The 21,308-nt window shown below is 36.5% G+C and overlaps 1 non-coding gene across 1 annotated transcript; it reads left to right on the plus strand.

Annotated features, from left to right (window-relative positions):
- Window positions 1-19,165: 19,165 nt before the first annotated feature.
- On the plus strand, window positions 19,166-19,272 carry LOC145091083 (small nucleolar RNA R71). Its single transcript, XR_013701971.1, has one exon. It is a non-coding gene; the product is annotated as a small nucleolar RNA R71 (small nucleolar RNA).
- Window positions 19,273-21,308: the final 2,036 nt, after the last annotated feature.

Here is a 21,308-nt window from a genome sequence, read left to right on the forward strand (position 1 = left end):
CCTTGGACTTGTATAGGAGTGTATTATGGACATGAAAACAACCAAGAATCACCCAAGTTTGGGAGTTCACGTCCTAAGAGTATCTTAGGCCGTAAACTCCAAATTCATGCCCAAAATGGTGCTTTTAAGGCACCGAAAGCCTTAGACTGTTACCTAGACTTGTTCCCATTTAATCTAAGGCCCTAAAAACATTCATAACACATTTCAAAATGATTTTATAGCCATGACATGGTTTATCGGCCGTAAACATGATTTAAGGACACCAAAGTGTGTCAAGGGTCTTCATATGCTTGGAATAAAAGCCTAGAACCTATACCACTTGTGCAAGAGACTTGAAAACATCAAAAACACCCATCCTTAAGAGTTTACATCCTCAAACTCTAAGGGAAATGGCCTTAGGACCATAAACTCCTAAATGAAGTGTTTCTATGCCTTAAACCCTTCCAAGAATTTAACCACAAAGTTGGAATAATTCTAGGAATCATTTGGAACTTCAAAACACACAATACACCCATGGTTGGGAGTTTACGGCCGTAAACTCAAGAGTTTACAACCGTAAACTCCATGTGTGATGGTATATGGGGAGTAAACTCATATATAGGGTCCTTTGGAACCCTAAACACAAATGCCTTGTCCCACAATAGCTTAGATGCAATCCTTAGGGCTTAAAACACTTATATAAAGTGTTTATTATGTCTAGGATGTCTTAACATTATCAATTAGTAATTTGAGACTAATTGAGTGCATATATGTGTGATTATATGTTCATTAGGATCGTAGTGGGTGTACAAGTCCTCACTTGACACCTAGCAATCCTACACCGTCCAGTTCATCCGAACCACCATCTACAGGTGAGTTCATACCCCTTAATCAATGTTTTAAATGATTTTGAACGTTTTAATGGGGGGGGAATACAAGTAGAAAACAGTATGTTATTAAATCAATCTTGTGTATTTTATAACTATGTTTTCACCCAGTAGATTTTACATATTTCAAAAGTGACACATGAAGTGGTTTTCTATCTTAAAATACCTTGATAACAAAAGTATTAGTTTTGAAATGTTTATTAAAATGACATCAAGTCATTCTTAATTATTGTTCAAAACTCCTAGATATCTTGCAAAACCATTATTTTACCTTCTTGAATCAAACTATACTTATGCGCATATGTTCATATATATGTTAAAGATTATAGTTTTCACCCTTCATTTAGTTTCCAATACTCTTGGGTAGCAAGAGTGCATAAACCTACGTAAACAACCAATTACCTTTCAGTTAACTATCATAGGGATAGTTAGAAGATATCAAACATTATTACTACTACAAGGAATCACACAAGATACAGTTCATTCATGAGTCTATACCAATACCTTACATGATACATGATTACACTTACTTAGGATTACATGATACATGAATATGTTTACATATACTTACCTGTTACATGAGCACACTTACATGAATACCATACAGGAACACTGTTACATAGGTGCATTATCCTGTATTTACTTACCTGGATACTTGTACTTAGAACTATGAGGATGATTTATTAGTACTTACTGTGTAAATTATCTTTCCTATCCCGGTTCAATGGGATATCTCGGCGGGACTTACCATTCCGAACCCCACTGATTAGCACCAGTGGTCGATGAATGTCTACGGATGTCTAAGGTTGTTACTTATTAAGTAGTCAGTGACGGGACTAACCATCCCTTCGTCCAACTGTTGCAACAGTGGATGAGATGTAAATCTTCGGAGGATCATTAGGTTAATGATCTGTATTAGGAGATCGATATTGGGACTAACCCTCCCTCCACCCTGCTGCCGCTACAGAGGATGAGGGGACACTCTTCGGATGTTCATAGGGTCTATCTTTTGCTTCGGCGATGTCGTGTTTGTCCTGGTAACCCAAGATAATAACACTTACATGATTATATTTTTCCTGTTTACTTTATTTTGTGATACTTTCACATAAACGAGGAGTTAGACTAAGTACTCTAGTACTAGTCAATAGAAAGGAAAAGCTATCATATTACTTACAAAACATTCGGGTCTTGGTAGAAGACTACATTGTCATAACAAAACATTCAGGTCTTGGTAGAAGACTACATTGTCATAACAAAACATTCGGGTCTTGGTAGAAGACTACATTGTCATAACAAAACATTCGGGTCTTGGTAGAAGACTACATTGTCATAACAAAACATTCGGGTCTTGGTAGAAGACTATATTGTCATAACAAAACATTCGGGTCTTGGTAGATGACTACATTTCATACTTATAGAAAATAAGGGATTTTCTAGGGTTTTTCATACTTACATCAACATTTTCATTTAAAGGTTTACATGGCCTTCATAATAGATTTTCATAAGCAAGACAATGACACTTAATTACTTATGAATTCACCAGCTTTAAAGCTGATACTCGCTTTCAAAATAACTTGTATTCTCAGGTCATCAGTAGACAGGTACGGTGGCCAGGTTTTGGAGAAGACGGAGCAAACAAATCTCGTCTTTTATTTTGATTGTATATTTTTGGTGTCGTATTACAATGAAAGAACACACATGTATTAAAACTCTACTTATAATGCAATGGATGATGTTGTTGCTTGTTTATTATATTACACTATTGTGATACTGTACATGACGTCCTCCACCCCTGAACGTTTCCGCCGTTCGTGGTTTTGGGGTGTGACAATAACGACAAGATCCTAGCACAGGATCTTGACACTATCGACGAGCTTAGGGATCTTGCCAAAATACGCATTACTTCTCATCAACAGAGAGTCACCAAGGCTTATAATAAGAACGTAAAGTTCATAAGGTTTCAAATAGGAGACTTGGTATTGAGGAAAACAGTCCAAAAAACCAAGGATCCCAACGCAGGTAAATTAGCTCCCAAATGGGAAGGACCACATCTTATAGATGCTGAAGCAGTGAAAGGAGCATATTGGCTAGCAACGCTCGAAAGAGATGTTCTACCATAATCCTGGAATGCTATACACATCAAATCATACCACATGTAAGTAAGGTCAATAGATCCTCAACAAAACTAAGGTACACATGTCCCTTACCTAAAACTTTTCATCATTAATTTCTATGCGATTACATTACTAACTTAAGCATCGGAGGGGCGTTAGCTAGACTAACACCCACCACTAGCTAAATTTTCTATGCAGAACAATGTATGATTAAGAGTTCTCACAAGCAATGACCCTCGGGGTTGAATATCCTGCAGTCCAATGATCCTTTGGATCCTAAAATACAGGGATCCTCGAGAATAAAGATCCTGAAATGTAAGGATCCTAACACTTGAGAAGCTCCACTATATCAATGATGTAGTCTTTAAACTATCATGTACATAAGCTAGAGACTGATCATCTCTCCTACGCTTTAGGTTACTTAATCCCCTCTAAGTTTTAAAGAGCTAATTACCTCTTTCACACGAACTAAGGTTTATACACCTCTCTTGGACGCACGATATCTAACTGTGGGATACGGATAAGGGGATCATTTCACGATGCAGTAGCTTGGCAACCCTCTTATCCTTGAACATAAGTTGAGATCCTTAAGGTTTGTAACATTTTCATGTTATAAAAAATTAGGGTCCTACCCCAGTGATTACTTAAAGTTTATAACATTCTCATGTTATCACACCTTGGGATCTTACCCCAAAAATTACTTAAGGTTTATAATATTCTCATGTTATCACACATTAGGATCTTACCCTAGAAATTACTTAAGATTCATAACATTCTCATGTTATCACACGTAGGGATCTTAACCTAGATATTAATTAAGCTTTATGACCGTCAATAGTTGGGATCCTCCCCAGTATATAACATTAACATATATCCATTGAACTTATACTGTTACACAAGAATTTTGTCAAAGTCAATAACCTAAATAGGTTATTCTTATAAGGGAACTCCCCTGTATGACCTTATCATTAAGGATCCTCATCCTTAAGGATCCTAATCGGTAAGGATCCTCATCAATGAAGAACCCTATCATCAGAAGTTAACAGCAACCCTGAGTTCTTTCCTAAGTTGAGGTTTATCCTCAATAAACTCTAAGATTGAAAAGCTCATGGAGCTTAAGGAGAAACTCGAAGATAATCAGGTTCCATATATCCCTATTCTTGAAAAATTCTAGGTAAAGTTTAAGGATCCTGAACTTTCTAGGATCCTAAGCCAAAATCATTTGATTATCAAATTTCAAGTATAATAAAGATAATTCACTGTCAGAATTCAAGTCTTAGGATTGTTTGTTGGAACCAGGGTTTCCGGGATCCTAATTATTTAAGGATCCTAATGTCGTAACAATTACATAGAAAAATAAAGAGAGAGATATAAAAGGAAAACACAACCATATCATTCAAAAAAGGGTTGCATATCAACCTAGCCAAAAGGTTAATTGTCTTAGATCACTAATAAAAACAAAATCTACTTAAACTAAATTTTGAGCAGGCCTAGACCTTAGCCTGGTCGCCATCGGCCGAGTCTTTCTTCTCCCATCCCTCGGTCAGCAGCAATACAGGATCCTGATTGGTGACAGTCGGTTTGTCAACCAATTTAGCCAACGCCTCGCCCCAACCATCTATGTCCCAAGAACCTACGTTTTCCAAATATTCTACCAATTTTATCTTGGCCTGTAGAATAGTTATCACAATACGTGTCTTCGCGTCAGCAAATACTTCCTCGAGATCTGCAAGATGCTCTTCTTCCTTTTCAACCCTTTGTTTGCTCAATAACTCCACCCTCCGGAGGAGATCCTAATTGGTAGCTCTCCATGTTTTCTTCTACTCTTTCATAAGAAACTTGGCTTTCTTAGCACAAGTCCTGAGATCATTTACGGACTGAGAAAAATGGGCAGAGACCTGGAAGAAATGAAAACATCAGTAGGGAAAGAAATTGGTATAAGTGATACTTGTGCACAAGATACGTACCGCTTGGGAAAATGAGGACAACTTTCCAAGAGCATCCTCGATGCTAAGGTTCTCTAGGTTGAAATCTATAACCTCAGAAGTTTTCCATTTACGAGATCTAGAAGCCTTAACAGTAAGGTCTATGTGAAGTCTTTTGGGAGGAGGAAAAATGATACCTATTTCCTGTTTAGCCTTGATTGAACCACTAGTCATAACATCCTCAAGATCTGCCAAACTGAATCGAGCCTTGGACCGAGTAGTCTTAGAACCTGCCAAAGATTCCTGTCAAGTAAGGATCCTCTAAAAGAAGTATCCAAGAAAAATAATGTTACCAGTGACCATAGAAGCAGTAGTAGAGGAACCCTCTTGAATACTGGAATATTCAAGCGTGAATGACCTCTCGGCTACAGGAAGTGCAAAAAAATTCGAAATCTTATCCTCATAATCACCAGCAATAGGAATAAGCTCCTCAAGACTAAACGCTGCATCAAAACAAACAAAATAAGGGAAGTAAATTTCAGGATCCTTGAAATCAAAAATTAATTCCTACCCTTTTTAATCCATGTTTTTGGCAGGGAATCCCCCTCAGGAATCGAGTCGCGTCGAAGAAATATTTTTCTTTCCAAGCGCCATCATTTTGTTTTAATTTTAGAATCAGGTGGGGTTTGTTTGTCTTAACTCTCAACAGGAAACAGGAAGAACCAAAAGTAGAAGGTCATAGCTAAAGGCTAACTTAGGTAATCCAATGTCCATATTCTTGGACTGATTCAAGCGATCGATCCAAAAGAGGATCCTCCAAACCACATGCATCGTTTAGATATAGGAGATTTGGGTATACATAAAGAAATCACGAATGATACCAGTAAAGGGATAAGTTAAACCTAGAGTGAAGGGGTATTCAGGAAAAAAAATCCATGTTGGAGACACAAAATCAGGCTGAACGATAGCCTCAAAAGGACGAAGGACCACATCAGAAGAGAAAGCCCCAATGGCTTTCAACGATTCCTTGTCTTCATTTTCGAATGAGCAAACCTCGTTGTAGGTTAAGATTGCCTTATCACTAAAATCATTCTCGTAAGAAGTAACAACGTCGGTTCGAGAGCGACAAAATTTCTTAGCCATGACAAGGAAAACCGAAACAACAGAAGAACAAATAAAAGGAAAAAGGATTACCTTCATAATGAGATGAAGGCAACTTGAGAGAGTAAAAAGAGGAGTTACCAGAAGTCGTTATTTATAGCACGAAATAGATAAGGAAGATGATTTGACTTCTTATCAATTACCTCGAGAAAGATAAGACTTATCCACTGAAAAATAATTTTAACTCTCCTTTTTACTTTAAGTTATGCCTTTAATATTTACAAAACTAACTCTTATATATTTTCAGGAATAACTTGGGGGCAATTTTTAGGGCCAAGATCCTCTAAATATTCAAGAACCTCAAATATCCAGGATCCTTAGCTACCTCAGGATCCCGACTGTTATCGTTATTATTTTTTACTAACTTTTGTAATTGGTCATATTTTGTCCATAACTAACGCTTGTGCATAAATAGTCAAGGGAAGACTAATTCTCAACGAAGAATCATCTAAACTATGCTAGAGACCCGGAATACTTGGTCAAATAATGTTCGAGAAGTTGGTCATAGAGGATCCCATAAATATCGAACATCTTGTTGGCTAGTTTAGACTAGAAAATGACACTTGTATTTTGCACCAAACACACTGTTTTTTACCCTAAGCTTACTCTACGAAATTGATCATTTGTTCTTACTTTAACATTCTCTGTAAACATCATTTTACATTAATAAAATCATCAAGGCAGGTGATCATTATCACCTCCCAAGGTTTTATATCGGAGATCCTAGCAAGGATCAAGGGCTTTCCTTGTAAACCATCGTTTCATTCTCTTTTATCGTTTGCTATTACACAATCTAAACATCACATCCTCTCATTCAATTTGGTTGAATGGTACTTGTTTAATATTTGACCAAAACAAAAATGAACACCAAATTCTCTCCAAGGGCTCAAACACTCAACAATGGAGGCTAAGACTCGTTTCTAGGGTTTTGGGGCTTAAGCGGCTGGTAAGGAGGCCAACCCTAATGAATAAGAATGTTTATATAGGGTGCAAAACCCCCCAACTAGGGATTCATTAAAGTCCACGTACACCCAACATACACATACGTATGCCCAATGTACATGACCTGGGTCCCAACTCACCATCAACTCAGTATGCTAAGTGTACCAAGTGGTACGCCCCACGTACTGGCTTTACAACTAGTACACTAAGCATACCAAGTCTTACACCCCATGTACTACTTCAGGGACTAACATGCAGAATTACAAAATAAAAGGCCATAAGGTACGTACCAGGGTACAAATTTTATATGACATGATTGCTGAAGTGAGGATGAGTCTTGTTGTTGCTGTTTGGAAAGAAAAAATCAAGCTAACAGAGGATCTCGAGAAAGTGGGATCCTGGAATGTAGTAGGATGGCGTGAAGCCCTAAGCAAATTGATCGACAAGCCTACTGGTGCTAATCAGGATCCTGCATCACAGCCAAAGGAAGGAGGGGAGAAGAGGGAGGTGGCTCCAGATGGTGGTTATCAATGTACATATTAAGATTGATTTAGTTTATAAACTATTTCAATAAATTTGGTTCTGTAAAAAAATATTTCACTCTTTCTTTTGTGGGGTTGGTGGGCAACCCCTTTTTATGTTATGGTAGTTTTATATTTCTCTGCTTGCATGGTTAATTTGTTTGATATGTTTGTAGGAATTCAAAGGATATTTAAGGTCTAGAACAATTAGTCATTATTTTAGGACCTTAAACCAGTTAAGATATTTAAGAGAATAAAAGTCCTCATCATTGCATAGGAAAAATAACATTAAGGATAGATAAAACCTGGTCATCCTTAGAATGTCCAACCATATGACTCATCAGAAGTCTTGAAGCTTCCATATGGAAAAGATCTTTCCTTTAGGAGTTCATCAAGGAGGATCCTTAACTTAGTGAACTGCGAAGGATCCCACCTTAAGAATCAATTGGAAATAACGCCATCTTGGAGAAGAAACCGGGAAAACTCTTATTTTGTATGATAATGTCAAAAGCCTTGCATATTTCCAGGGGAGTATCCCAACTTCAGAAAACATGTTAATGTTATGGTTCTTAGCATATCACTGGGAAAATCACAATTTTAAGTCAGCACGTTAGTGTTACAATATTTAGTAAATCACTAGGGGAAATCCCAAATCGGATGATAACATGAAAATGTTATAGACCTTAAGTTTTTTCTGGGAAAGATCCCAACTTAGGATAACACGTAAGCATTATTAGCCTTAACAAATCACCGGGGAAAATCCCAATTTAGGATAACATGTAAGTGTTATAGACCTTATGTTTAACAGTTAGGATCTTTGCACATGTTAAAAAATAAGAGGGTTGCCAAGTTACTAAAGCGTGAAATGATCCCCTTATTCACATCCTATAGTAAGATTGCATGCGTCCAAGCGAGGCATAGAAACCTTAACTCATATGAAAAAGGTAATTAACTCTTTAAAACTTAGAGGATATTAAGTACCCTTATTCATAAGAGAGATTATCAGTCTCTATTTGTAGTTATCTGGATAAGTACCTATTGTAATCGTCAAGACTACATAACCATGTATCTATTGGGATCCTTGAATCCTAGGATCCTCGAATGTTAGGATAATCAAATGTCAAGATCCCTACCTGTTAGGATCCTTGAATGTTAGGATCTTTGATTTCCTACGCAAATCAAACGTTAGCTTAGAGTGGGAGTTAGCCTGGCTAAGGCCCCTATGATGTTTAATTCAGTATCGGCTTTCATAATAATAAAAAGAATTAAATAAGTGTAGAGGGTAGAGAGTAGAGAGTGTACCTTAATTTTTTTTTTTAAAATGATCGACATAACTTATATGAAATATGTTTTTTGGTGGATGACATTCCAAGATCTTGTCAGGACATTACCTTCAAGGCTGGCTAGCCAATATGCCCCCTTTCCTGCTTTTAAATCAATAAGATACAGTCCTTCCCATTTAGGTGTCAATTTACCTGCACTAGGATCCTTGGTATTTTGGAACGTTTTCCTAAGTACCAAGTCACCTACCTGGAACCTTCAGACTTTGATGTTCTTGTTATATGCTTTAGTGATCCTTTATTGATGAATAGCAATGCGGATCCTGGCAAGATCCCTGAGTTCATCAATAGTGCCAAGATCTTGGGCTAGGATCCTATTGTTACTCTCTCGATCCTGCAACTAATATTTTGTTGTTGGGATCACTATTTCAGTAGGGATCACAACTTCTTTTCCAAACACCAAGAAGTATGGAGTTTGGCCAGTGGCTGCCTTTGAAGTGGTCATATATGCCCATAGGACGAGAGGAAGTTCCTCTCCCCATCTTCCTTTTTTCTCATCTAACCTGATCTGTAGATTGTTGACTATGATCTTATTGCTAGATTCAGCTTGGCCATTTCCTTGAGGGTGAACAAGAGTGAAAATTATTATTTTAATCCCCCAACTAGTGCAAAAGTCTCTAGTCATTTTGCTTATGAACTGGGATCCATTATCGCATATTATATCTATAGGGATCTCGAACCTAGTTAGGATATTAGGCTTGATAAACGAGACCACTTCCTTGTCTCGTACTTGAAAAAATGCTTTAGCCTCTATCCATTTCGATAAGTAGTCCATCATTACTAGCATAAACACCTTTCCACCAGGAGCTTTTGGTAGCTTGCCAACTATATCCATTCCCCATTTCATGAATGGCCAAGGGGAAATGATAGGATGCAATGGCTCTTCAGGTTGATGTAGGATGTTGTTGTGTCTCTGGAAAGCATCACATTTTGAGGTGTGCAAGAGAGCATCCTTTTTCATTGTTGGCCAATAGTATCCAGTCCTTAATGGTTTGGAGCATAAGGATCTGCCTCCAGTGTCGTTTCCACAATCTCCTTCGTGTATATCTTTTATGACTTCTAAAGCTTCGTGATCTTCTAAGCATCTAAGGTATGGACCTGCCTTGGATTTCTTATACAATCTTCATTAGATCATCAAAAATCATGAGACCCTCATCTTGAATGCTTTCTTGCTTTTTTCCTCTTTAGGGATTGTGCCATTTTGGAGATATTCCCCTATTGGCTGGATCCTAGATTTGGAGTGCTGCGGAGGATCCAGAATGTTGAGATTCTGATAAATAGTATCCTGAGGAAACAGTTGAGGGTCAGGATCCTCGATTATTTACACATTGGTTGTTTGGCCATGGTGATTGGGATCATTTGGGATATTGGAGGGATCTTCTATTGCTGGGATTAATATATGGTTTATAGGGATCCTAACTTTTGGCAAGATCTTAAGGGAAGATCCTAGGTTGGCTAGTGCGTCTTTCTCAGGATTTTCTTCTCTACAAACTTGGTTAAGGCTGAAAATTTTGAATTTGGAGGCCAACATTTTATGGATTTGTAGGTATAGTGTTATTCTTTCGCCTTTCACTACATACGATTCATTAAAATGATTAGTTAATAGTAAGGAGTCAATAAATACTAAAGATCCTTGGCCAGCTGTAATCCCATGATCAATGCTTCATATTCAGTTTTATAGTTGGTTGCATCGAATTCGTAGCTAACTGTTTGGGGTGTGATAACCCCATGTGGTGATTTTTTTAAATGATCCATTGGCTTGTTCCTCTCAATTTTGAGGATCTATCAGTGAAGACTGTCCATGTTCCCATGCTTTCTTCTTTTTGGAGTTCTTTTATGACATCCCAGAATTTAGGCTTGAATCCGTAAACAGTCAATTCAACGCGAACCTTTTTGTATCTCAACCGATTGAATTTTAATGCATATTTTAGTAGAAATATAATTTCATTTCAAATACAATAAGATATAAAAGGTATCTTATCTCCAATTATGGAAAAATGCCAAACGAATCTTAAAGCACAAACTGTAACTCTAGCTAACGACTGAATAACTGAAATTTTGTATTAAGCGTCTGTGAACAAAGATAATATTCTAGGATCATAGTACCTGTTTCCCTGATCATGTATATATAAATAACACCCAAAACAGAGTTCGTATGCAAAAGATATGACCGTTTTATTAAACCAAACCGGTATAACACTAGCTTTATCTGAATTTATAAACCGTATTGATCTGTTGAGACACTTGTACACCTCATATGGAAATTCTGAGACCGGACTCAGACTACGGTCTGATATTTTATTTACTACTCGAAATATTTTTAGTAAAATTATTTGTAAAAGTACGAAAAATCAGACGATTCAGACCAATTAGACCCGTAACTTTAAACACAAATTCCTGGAGTTCTACAACTCGAAAAATTTATCCGTTCGGGTTTTTAAAATCCTTGAATTAAAATCTATGATTCGGCACTATTGGAAAAATTGCCCGACGTTGAGAATTGGACACACGAAACAAGATCTATGCTTAAGACTTAGTGGGATAAATCAATAAAAGACACAACAACAGAAATAATAATAAATAAATAAAAACTTGTAGTCATACGTAGATTATTATCTTTATTCTTCATTCAAAAAGTCAACTCTGCTCTTTGACCAATGTAAAGTCAACATCTTTTCTTTGACCAATGTAAAGTCAACATCTTCTCTCTCTAACAATCTATCTTTACTCTTTCTCTATAACCATCTCTCTCACTCTCATTTCTATGTCACTGGTAAAAAAACACCACCCATCTACTTGCTGCTATATTTCAGTATTCCTTCCCTTTAATTCCTCTTCATTGTCGAGCAACAGAACTCCACCGGAGGTGCAACTATTTTTTGGCCACCAAGAAACACCCGCAATCACTGGTGCCACCTCCCTTGCGCTTCCTCCGCTGTTTTTTTCTTCCGAGAACAACCCTAACCACCTTGCTTCTAATTTATTCCGACCAACCACCGAACGTCAAAAAGCGGAGGTAGCAAAGCCATCAAAAGCAGCTCGCCTCCCCACTGCTCTGACTGCCTTCCCATTCTTGGGATTTACTGCTAGCTTCCATCGCCTCTCTCTCCCTTCGTGCTTGCCAACAGTGAAGCAAACATAAATAGTTGCGGCCGTTAGAGAAAGCGTTGTTGCCTACTGCTATCGCTGAATGACCCTCCATCACCGCCTCCACTTGTTTTTGCTGCAGTGGAAGTCCGACCGACCACGACCATTGTCTTGTCACTGCGATAGGTATCGGTTAACCACCACCTTTATGTAAGGCTTATGAAAAAAAATTCTTCTCGTTCATGACTTGCTGTAAGGCTTATGAAAGCGGCATATCTTGTGCCTTTCATTCATTAAGACTTTATAATACAAACATTTACAATGTAAGGAAAGTAAATAAACATTTACAAGGAATAGCTATAATATTTTAAAATTGAAGATAATATCTAAACTATCTTTAGAAGATATTAACATTTACATCCCCCCCCCCTCAAGCGAATAGGCGGTGGTCCAATGCGTAATTTGTTGTAATGATCATGTTATCGGATGGGGATAATCATTACCATACCAACAAAATCAAATTTTATGAAGTAAAACATTATGTGGTAATGATCCTAACCCAAAATAGGCCAAAAACTTGAAAATTCTACCAACAAATGATCCAACTCGTCGAGTCTAATAATGAACTCGTTGAGTTCATCACTGATGAACATGGACTCATTGAGTTCATGTATGGACTCGTCGAGTCCAGCAGTCAGAAGGCAGCTTTTTTTTTCAGGTTTTTCAACTTTGAAGATAATACCACTGTTGGGTTTTGTTTACTATAACACTCTTATGGTGCACATACAACCCTAATAGCTTTGGATCTAAGTTTTCTCTAGTTATACATGCAAAAAAATTATCCAAAGCATAAAACCTATCTAGCATACAAATTTGGTACATGAATCATAAAATTAGTTAGAAGAATACCTCTTATTGTATATTGTAGTTGTTGGCCTTTCAAGAGTTTAGCACCTCAAGTGTGATGCCTCAAACAAGACACAAACACCATGAACAAATGGAGAATGATGAGAGAGGTTCTGGAGCACACAAAATCGTCCATCTCTTAGAATAAACCACCCTTGGTCCGATTTTTGGCTTTAGTGGGTTACATATATAGTGTAGAATTCCAAGAGTTACATGTAACCCTAATTCTTACACTTAGGCTTATGATCCATAACTTATTTGGACTAATAATTTATGTACTTTCACATAAGCTTAGCCCATTACAAATTAATCATGGATCATTAGCCCAAACTATATGTCTCACTGATTTACATAATCAGTCCCCGTTAATTTAATTAGTCTCTTTTGATCACTACATTAATTCCAAATTAATTCTTGATCAATACTAATTAAATAATATGATTTCTCAATTAATATATTATACTTATAATATATTAATAAATCACAAATAATCTCTTTCTCAAATATCCATCCTGTCAAATTGTTCTGGTGAAGGCAACCTGAAATAGACCATGCTACTCTCAGGTCAAGTACATACCAATTATAGTTATGGGCTTAGACACCTAATCCAACAGTCTCCCACTTCGATAAATCTAATAACTAAAATTATAGGTACGACTTCAAAACCCGACTAGCAACCGTAGCTCTCAAAAGCTGCTGTTGAACTCTGATCATATCAGCAACACGTCCATTAGATAAGGGATCATATATTCCGCCATTATAGATATCGTATGAACTGAGACATGGATTATAATCATTCTCTATGTTCATATGTTGTTTCCCGATTTCTGATTTATGACGATTAATTAATTGAACAAATCAAATCAGTCCAGGCTTAGCCAAGCGCTTATGGTTGTCATCACTAAATCATCGAGGGCCCTGATGTGCACGATAGTACCCACTAATTTTATATTTATAACCTAACTAACTAACTAACTAACTAAAATGCACCTAGGCAGTGTACCTAGTCGAATTATAGAATAGTTTGGTAAGTTGGGTGTCGATCATAGGGAACGGTGCTATTAATTAATCTATTCACTTCTAAGTTAATCTAACTATTAATAAGCTAAAAAGGGGTTTTTATCTAATTTTACAAGTTTAAATGAACTTAATCCTTTAACAAAAACTCAATCAATAAACAAAACACTTTTGTTAGTTCGAATCCGCTTTCACTCAATGGTTATTAAGGAAGTTTTATCAATTGAGTTCCAAATCTACTAATTATTAAACAATTCATGTAAATCTATTTGTGGTCATACAATAGTTAACACATAATCAATTAATAAATAAGATTGGAGCCATGAAAGATTGATTAATCAAAACACAATTACAGTCATAATATGAGTTCTCTAACACAGCTTGGTTTAATGAATTAATTACTAATCTGAGATTGGTTTGATCTTAGCTCCAATAAACTAGTGTTCACTATATTTTTAGGTATTCAAGTTCATGCAGGTTTGTCTTCACTAACTACACAGAACAAGAATTCAAGGCAATCAAATAATTAATTCAAGCATGCTAGGTAAAATCAATCAACACAGGCATATCACCAACAAGTAAAGTTAAGTCTAATGCATTAAAACCATGAGTTCCAGCTTCATCTAGCTAACAGAAGCAACTAGGTTTAGCTGGTCATATTAACAGCTAAACAAACAAATAGTATATTCAAAAACATATTTAAATGTACCAATCTATAAAGACAAATTATGAACTCCTCCTTCCTTGGTGTTAAAACTAACTTCCAGAGCTTCTTTTCCTCTGAATTTCGTCTCCAGGAATCCTCCTAAGCCAACAAAAGTCTCCTAAATCGTAATGGAGAAGGGTATATATATCTTCTCCCAAAATCACCGTTCACGTCGTGAGCATTTAAAACTCACGTCGTGAACTCGAAGTAATCGTGATCGTCAAGGATTCCTTCACCCGGATGCTTATCTTCTCATTCTTTTCCACTCACGTCGTGAACCATCAACTATTCACGTTGTCAGTACGTATATTTGGGTGTTTTTCTTGTCTTTCAAGCCTTCAACGTCCAAAGTTCCATCCTTTAACGCTTTTAGTCCCTTTCTTCAAAATGTCTTCTTTTTTGCTGCAAAATATAATTTAACCTTATAAGTATCATTATTCTATGCAAATGACCAAAATATATATATAAATGTACTTAAATATTGCCTAAAAATATGTATAAATATGGCAATATCAAAATACCCCACACTTAGGCTTTGCTTGCCGTCAAGCAAATCTACTTATTTAAACTCAAACCTTCATTACTAGCATTTCATAGAACAATCCAATTCCAGCTCAGCCATTATGCCAAGACCTCAACGCATGAATTTGTGTCTAAATCTTTTTCCTAAAGTACCCCCCATACTTTAAATACTCACAATCTTCATAAACAATTACCCACTTCTTCCGAACAATGCTCATTTTATGCAACCCTCCGAATCCATCCTCAGAAAGCTTTATAACCTCAAGATATTTTTGGTTAAGCTGCCCAAGCATACATAATCTAGAAATTACAACTTTAGATACCACATTGGAGCTCTTGGAATTCTTCACTTCTTTGATATTTGATCTTTGATTGCTTGAATTCACCATATTTTTGGTATCTTCAACTTTTGATTCTTTGGAATTTTAATCTTTGATCTTCATACTTTGATAGCTCCAAAAATCTTCAATTACTTTTTTAATAATTTCTCTCTTTTTTTTACATGTATAACTCACTTTTTTTTATATCACTCAAAACCCTACATGCTTAAGAAGGGGCGCTTAACTTCAACCTTTATTGGTTAAGACATATCTTTCCTGGATACATTTCAGGTTCAGGCTGCTAAACATTTTGCATTTCTCAAACTAAGCAGGGTCATGTTTTTGTTCCATGATTTCACTAAAATAAGGGAGGCCACAAATGCACTATAACGTGTATTGGCTCAACTAAACATTTGTGCTCTTATTGGATCATACCATATAACACTAGCAACTATAGTTTAAATTATTATTACTAGAACTAATTATTAAAAATTTCAAAATTTACCATTATCTAGAAATTTACTTTTTCTACCCCTACCCCACACTTATTTCATACAATGCCCTCATTGTATGCCTAAATTAATATAAAAATTAAGAGAAGGGAGAAAAAGGAACTGACTCCCCTGGGATAGTGGCGTGATCATCTCCAAAAGTGTGGATGGAATGTGCATCTTGAATACAGACTTTGAGAAATAGAAACTTGGATCTTGAATACGCGAGATAAGTAATGTACCGGAAAAATATGGAATCGAGTCTTCAATCTTCAACAAATGTGGTGCAAAAAAATGTGCATAATGGAAAGAACAATGTGGGAAAGCATACGCCACATTGTATGGTAGAGAAAATGAGCCATGATTATCTTCATAATATTTCCAAAAGAATAGTGGTGAACCACATAAGGAATATGGAAAAATAAGATTCTTTTCGTGAAAATTACAAAGTCATGACGTGAGTGTTTTAAGATTCACGACATGAATTCGATTGGAAGCGGGTTCTGGAAAGTCACCATATACTGACTCACGACGTGAACAACAAAAGGGTCACGACATGAAAACTGGATTCTCAGAAATGTATTTCCTCCAACCTTTCTTCTCACTTCTTATATTTACCCCATGTCTTAATGGATTAAGACTCTTCTAACCCTATTAATTTCGACTCTTCTCTCCAACTTTCTTCTCACTTGACTCACCCCACACTTAATTTAAATTATGGTCAAATGATTCTGAATTGTATAAACTGTGGTCCCGTGTTTTTCAAAACTCACGTCGTGAGTTTATTTGGACTCACCTCGTGAGTTTTGTTGGGCTAACTTGTCTGTCCATCTATTCTAACAGTCCTGGGCTAATAAATCTATTGGGCTTAAATGTCCTGCCCCGTATATAGAATGGACTCACCTCGTGAGTTCTTTCGAGCTCACCTCGTGAGTTCTATTGAGCTCACCTCGTGAGTTCTGTCTGATCAAAATAATCCTATCTTAATTAACAATTCTTCTTATTTTACCACTTAATTTAGAAACACCACATTCAACTTTTCACCACTTAGTTTTTTTTCTTAATGATTTAGATGATTGAATGTCTAAAAACTAAACTAAAAACATAAATGAAAAGAAAATTCAAACCTAGCTCGGGTTGCCTCCCGAGAAGCGCTTCTTTTTCTTGGAGTCATGAGCTGGACTCCATGCCTCCTATGTTGACTCATCCAAAGAATCCACCACTAGGATCTTTTGTTCTTTGAAACACCTCTTATAAGCTTGAACACGTCTTTTGTACGCCTTCTTTGAATTCTCCTTTTTAGCCTTTACCCCGTCTTCATCAAGCTTGCGTTTGGTCCCTTTAGTCTCTTCCTTGCACTCCATAGCATTCTTTTCTTCTTTCATCACTAGATTTGTTACTTTTGAAGTAACCTCCTCTTCATCACTCGTTATCTCATCATCTTCCTTGCTTACCCAAGAAATTGGGCTTGTGTAGGCATTGACTTCAACTAAATATGGAACAGATGCTCTTGGTTTTGTTCTTTTGACTTGATGAATTGTCTTGATCTCTTCTTCCATGAGCTTCTCTAATTCTTCAAGTTCATTGTCTTCATCAATGTTGAACACCTCTTCTTAAGCATGATTCCCTTGAAATCCATCTTCTATTCCAAAAATTTCCTTTTCATTACCAACCCTTAAGGTGAGCTTAGACTCCCGAATGTCAACAAGAACTCCAGCAGTGTTTAGCAGTGGCCGACCAAGAATAATTGGTATATTGGGATCTTCTTTCTTGTCTAATACTACAAAGTCTATTGGAAAAATGAATTTCCCAATTTTTACTAAAATATCTTCCACAATGCCCCTGGGTTATGTCACTGAACGGTTCGCCATGTGAATAGTCATTCTTGTAGCCTTCAACTTCTGAATATCCAACTTTTGATAAAATGAGTAAGGCATCCAATTTATACTAGCCCCAGAATCAGCTAAAGCATAAACCTTCATGTTGTTCCTAAACTCACATGGAAGAGTGAGGCGTCCAGGATCCCCCCATCTTCTTAGGTATGTCTCCCAATACAGCCCTTGAACTTTGCTCACTTAGAATAACTTTAGAATTCTTCTTTAGTTGCTAACGAGTGTCTATCAAGTCTTGTAAAAAAAATTCATATTCGGGAATTTTGGACAACGACTCGACAAATGGAGTATTAATCAGGATACCCTTCACGTGCTTAATAAACTCTATATGCTCTCTTTCCAGTGGACTAAGGGCAGCTCGGGAAGGAAATGGAAAAGGTGGTTGATATGCTGAAACAAAGACGGAATTTTTCTGTTCAGGATGGGGCCACGTCGTGAGCCTATATGTCTCATGTCGTGAGCTTGCTATTTTAGCAACATCTTGATTTTCGAGCTTGGGCTTCTTCGACTTTGGATCAGGCTGTTGTGGATCCACTTCTAATGCTTCAAGGAACTCAGAGATGGCCTCTTCTTCAGTATCTATGGCCATTATGTGAGATTGGGTCTTCTTTTTAGAATTTTTCGGGGACATCTTCTCATGAACCAAAGTGGTTAGTTGACCAAGTTTCACTTCAAGATTATTGATGGAGGCTTGTTGATTTTTTATTAGAGCCTGCTATTCTACCATCATTGTGTGATGATTCTTTATCAAAGCTCTTTGTTCATCAATAGCAGAATCAGTAGCCATGTGTCTCTTTTCTAAAGCTTCCATAAACTTAATTAACATGGTTTTTAGATCGGGTTTTTTCTCAGCTGGTTGCTGCTCCTTTTGGTAGAAGCCTCGGCTTGTTTGCTTATACTTCTCTTCCTTTTGCTTCTTATATTCTTCATATGGCAGCCACTCTTTCTTTAGTTTCCTCTAGTCTTCATCGTACTTGTCCCCACTCGAGTAGCATACTTGAGCCTTTTTATTCCCATACTCATCCAAATTGCAGTCCTTGGTCAAGTGTGGACCATTACACCGTTCGCAACCAACTCTTATAGTATGAATCGATTGGTCCATTTGAGTTAACCTCCGGTCCATATTATTTAGCATAGCCATCATAGCTGCTATTTCTTCAGTTTGTGCCCCTCTACCACCTTTGATTCCATCTTGCCTAGGGTTGTGGTACTCACGAGAGTGCTTCGCGAATTCTTCAATCAGCTCCTTGACCTCCCTTGGATTTTTCTTTGTCAAAGGTCCTTGAGAATCAAGGAGTTTCCTTGTCATAACGTTGACCCCATCATATAAGATTGACATCTCTTGTTGAACATTAATATCATGTTGAGGGCAATTTCTGAGCAAGCCTTTGTAACGCTCCCATGCTTCGTATAATGACTCCCCCGACTGTTGTTCAAAGTTGGCTATTGCCTTCTTGAGTTTAGCTATCTTGGATGGTGAAAAAAATTAGTCAAGAAACTGCTCACGCATTTGAGCCCAAGTGGTGATCGTACCCGGTGGAAGTGATTTTAACCACTCTTTAGCAGCTCCCTTAAAAGTAATGGGAAGCATCATAAGCAAGATGGTGTTTCTATTGACAATTGGGACATTGAAGTAATCCGCAATGTCATTGACTTCATCGAGATGCTTAAAAGCATCCTCATGATCCTTCCCATAAAATGGGATATCCTTCAGTGCAGTCAAGATGTGCCCCTTTAGCTCGAATGTAGCAGTGGCAGGTATTGCGTGTCACACCCCGACCGTCGACGGAAAACACCGGGTAGTGTAACGTCATTTTTCGTATCACATATATATAACATACATTGAACAATACATAAAGAAAATACATACCTTTATTGATGATTGAAAGTTACTTTATTGTTTTCCTAGTATTTATTACATAATATCCGACTATGGCTTACTTCTTAATAAACAGAAAGATAATAGTAAAACCTCTCCTGTTCGAATACATACCAGCTTTTCAAGTTCCTGAAAACACATGCATTTTAAAAATACGTCAACATAAAGTTGGTGAGTCCACAGGTTTTGACTCCATAAAATAATACATTTTCACACATTCAAAAGTATAGTTTTGAAAGTCTCATTTTGACTCTCCAACATTTAGTATGTATACTAGGTATAATAGTATACTTATCAATTAAGCGTTATACCTAAACATTTCTTAATCTTAAGGTATAATTAGGGGAAAACTTATACTTAACATTAATACTTGTATATGACAAGGTATAATGTTTCTAACAATTTGCTACCATGAGCCTGTAACCGCTGCTATGACATAATACCTCTGATAGAACACACTCATGATTTACCATGAGAAACAAACACACTCATGATTTAACATGAGAAACAACACCGTACGCTTCATTGACGGTAGAATAGTAACAAATAAAAGGATGGTTCATCACTTGTTTTTGGTTGACTGGAGCTAACAGTCACAAGTGGGGTGGTCAGCCGGTATACTAATTATACACGACTTCCTCGCTCACACGGGATTAATGGTTACAGTTCAGAGGATTTCCGCTAAGATCCCCAATCTTAGTTGATGAATACAATTACCCATGTAGACTTTGACGGCTTCCTATAGCTCTAACAACAAAAGCATCTTCATGTCTAAAACCCCAAGTTACTAGACTATGCTTTTAAACATTACTCCTAACTTCATAATATTTAGGCAGTATAACAGCTATATCTTGATGTAGAACCAGGTTTTATCTTGACCTAAAACCAATAATAACATAAAACATTTCTAGTTTTATCTTGACATAAAACTATCAATAAAAATACCAAGTTTTATATTGACATATAACTAACAATAACAACATATAACATATCCAGTTTTGTCTTGACATAAAACTATCAATAACAATACCAAGTTTTATCTTGACATAAAACTAACAATAACAATATATAACATATCCAATTTTATCTTGACAATAAACTATTAATAGCAACATACTATATAACTTAACATTTAGAACTTTCGAATATAACTTCGGTATTATATCGCACAAAACATATATATATATATATATATATATATATATATATATATATATATATATATATATATATATATATATATATATATATATATATATATATAGAATCCTAAGTATAACTCAAGATCTACATTAGTAAATTACCATACTGATAAGTTAATAATAGTTGTATGTATTCAAAATGTTAAATTTAGAACAATCATATCCCGGTTATCATAACTATATACTATGATATAGACATAATAATAACATATATATATAATAACTAGCATGCGTTTTCCCCCAAAATATTAGAAAGTGGGGCTGTGAAACTCACCCTCATAGCGTGATTTTATGTTATCTAAGCAAAACGGTCTGCGTGCGAGATCGTCGGGGCTCGGGATGCAAAATGGCCTCAGCAAAGGAGAGAAAGGGAAGAAGATTTGGTGTAAGAATAGCTGAAGTCGGACCTGCTATTTA

This window comes from Lactuca serriola, chromosome 2, assembly GCF_051521515.1.
Source record: "Lactuca serriola cultivar US96UC23 chromosome 2, Lser_US96UC23_V15, whole genome shotgun sequence".
In the NCBI taxonomy this organism is placed as follows: Eukaryota; Viridiplantae; Streptophyta; class Magnoliopsida; order Asterales; family Asteraceae; genus Lactuca; species Lactuca serriola.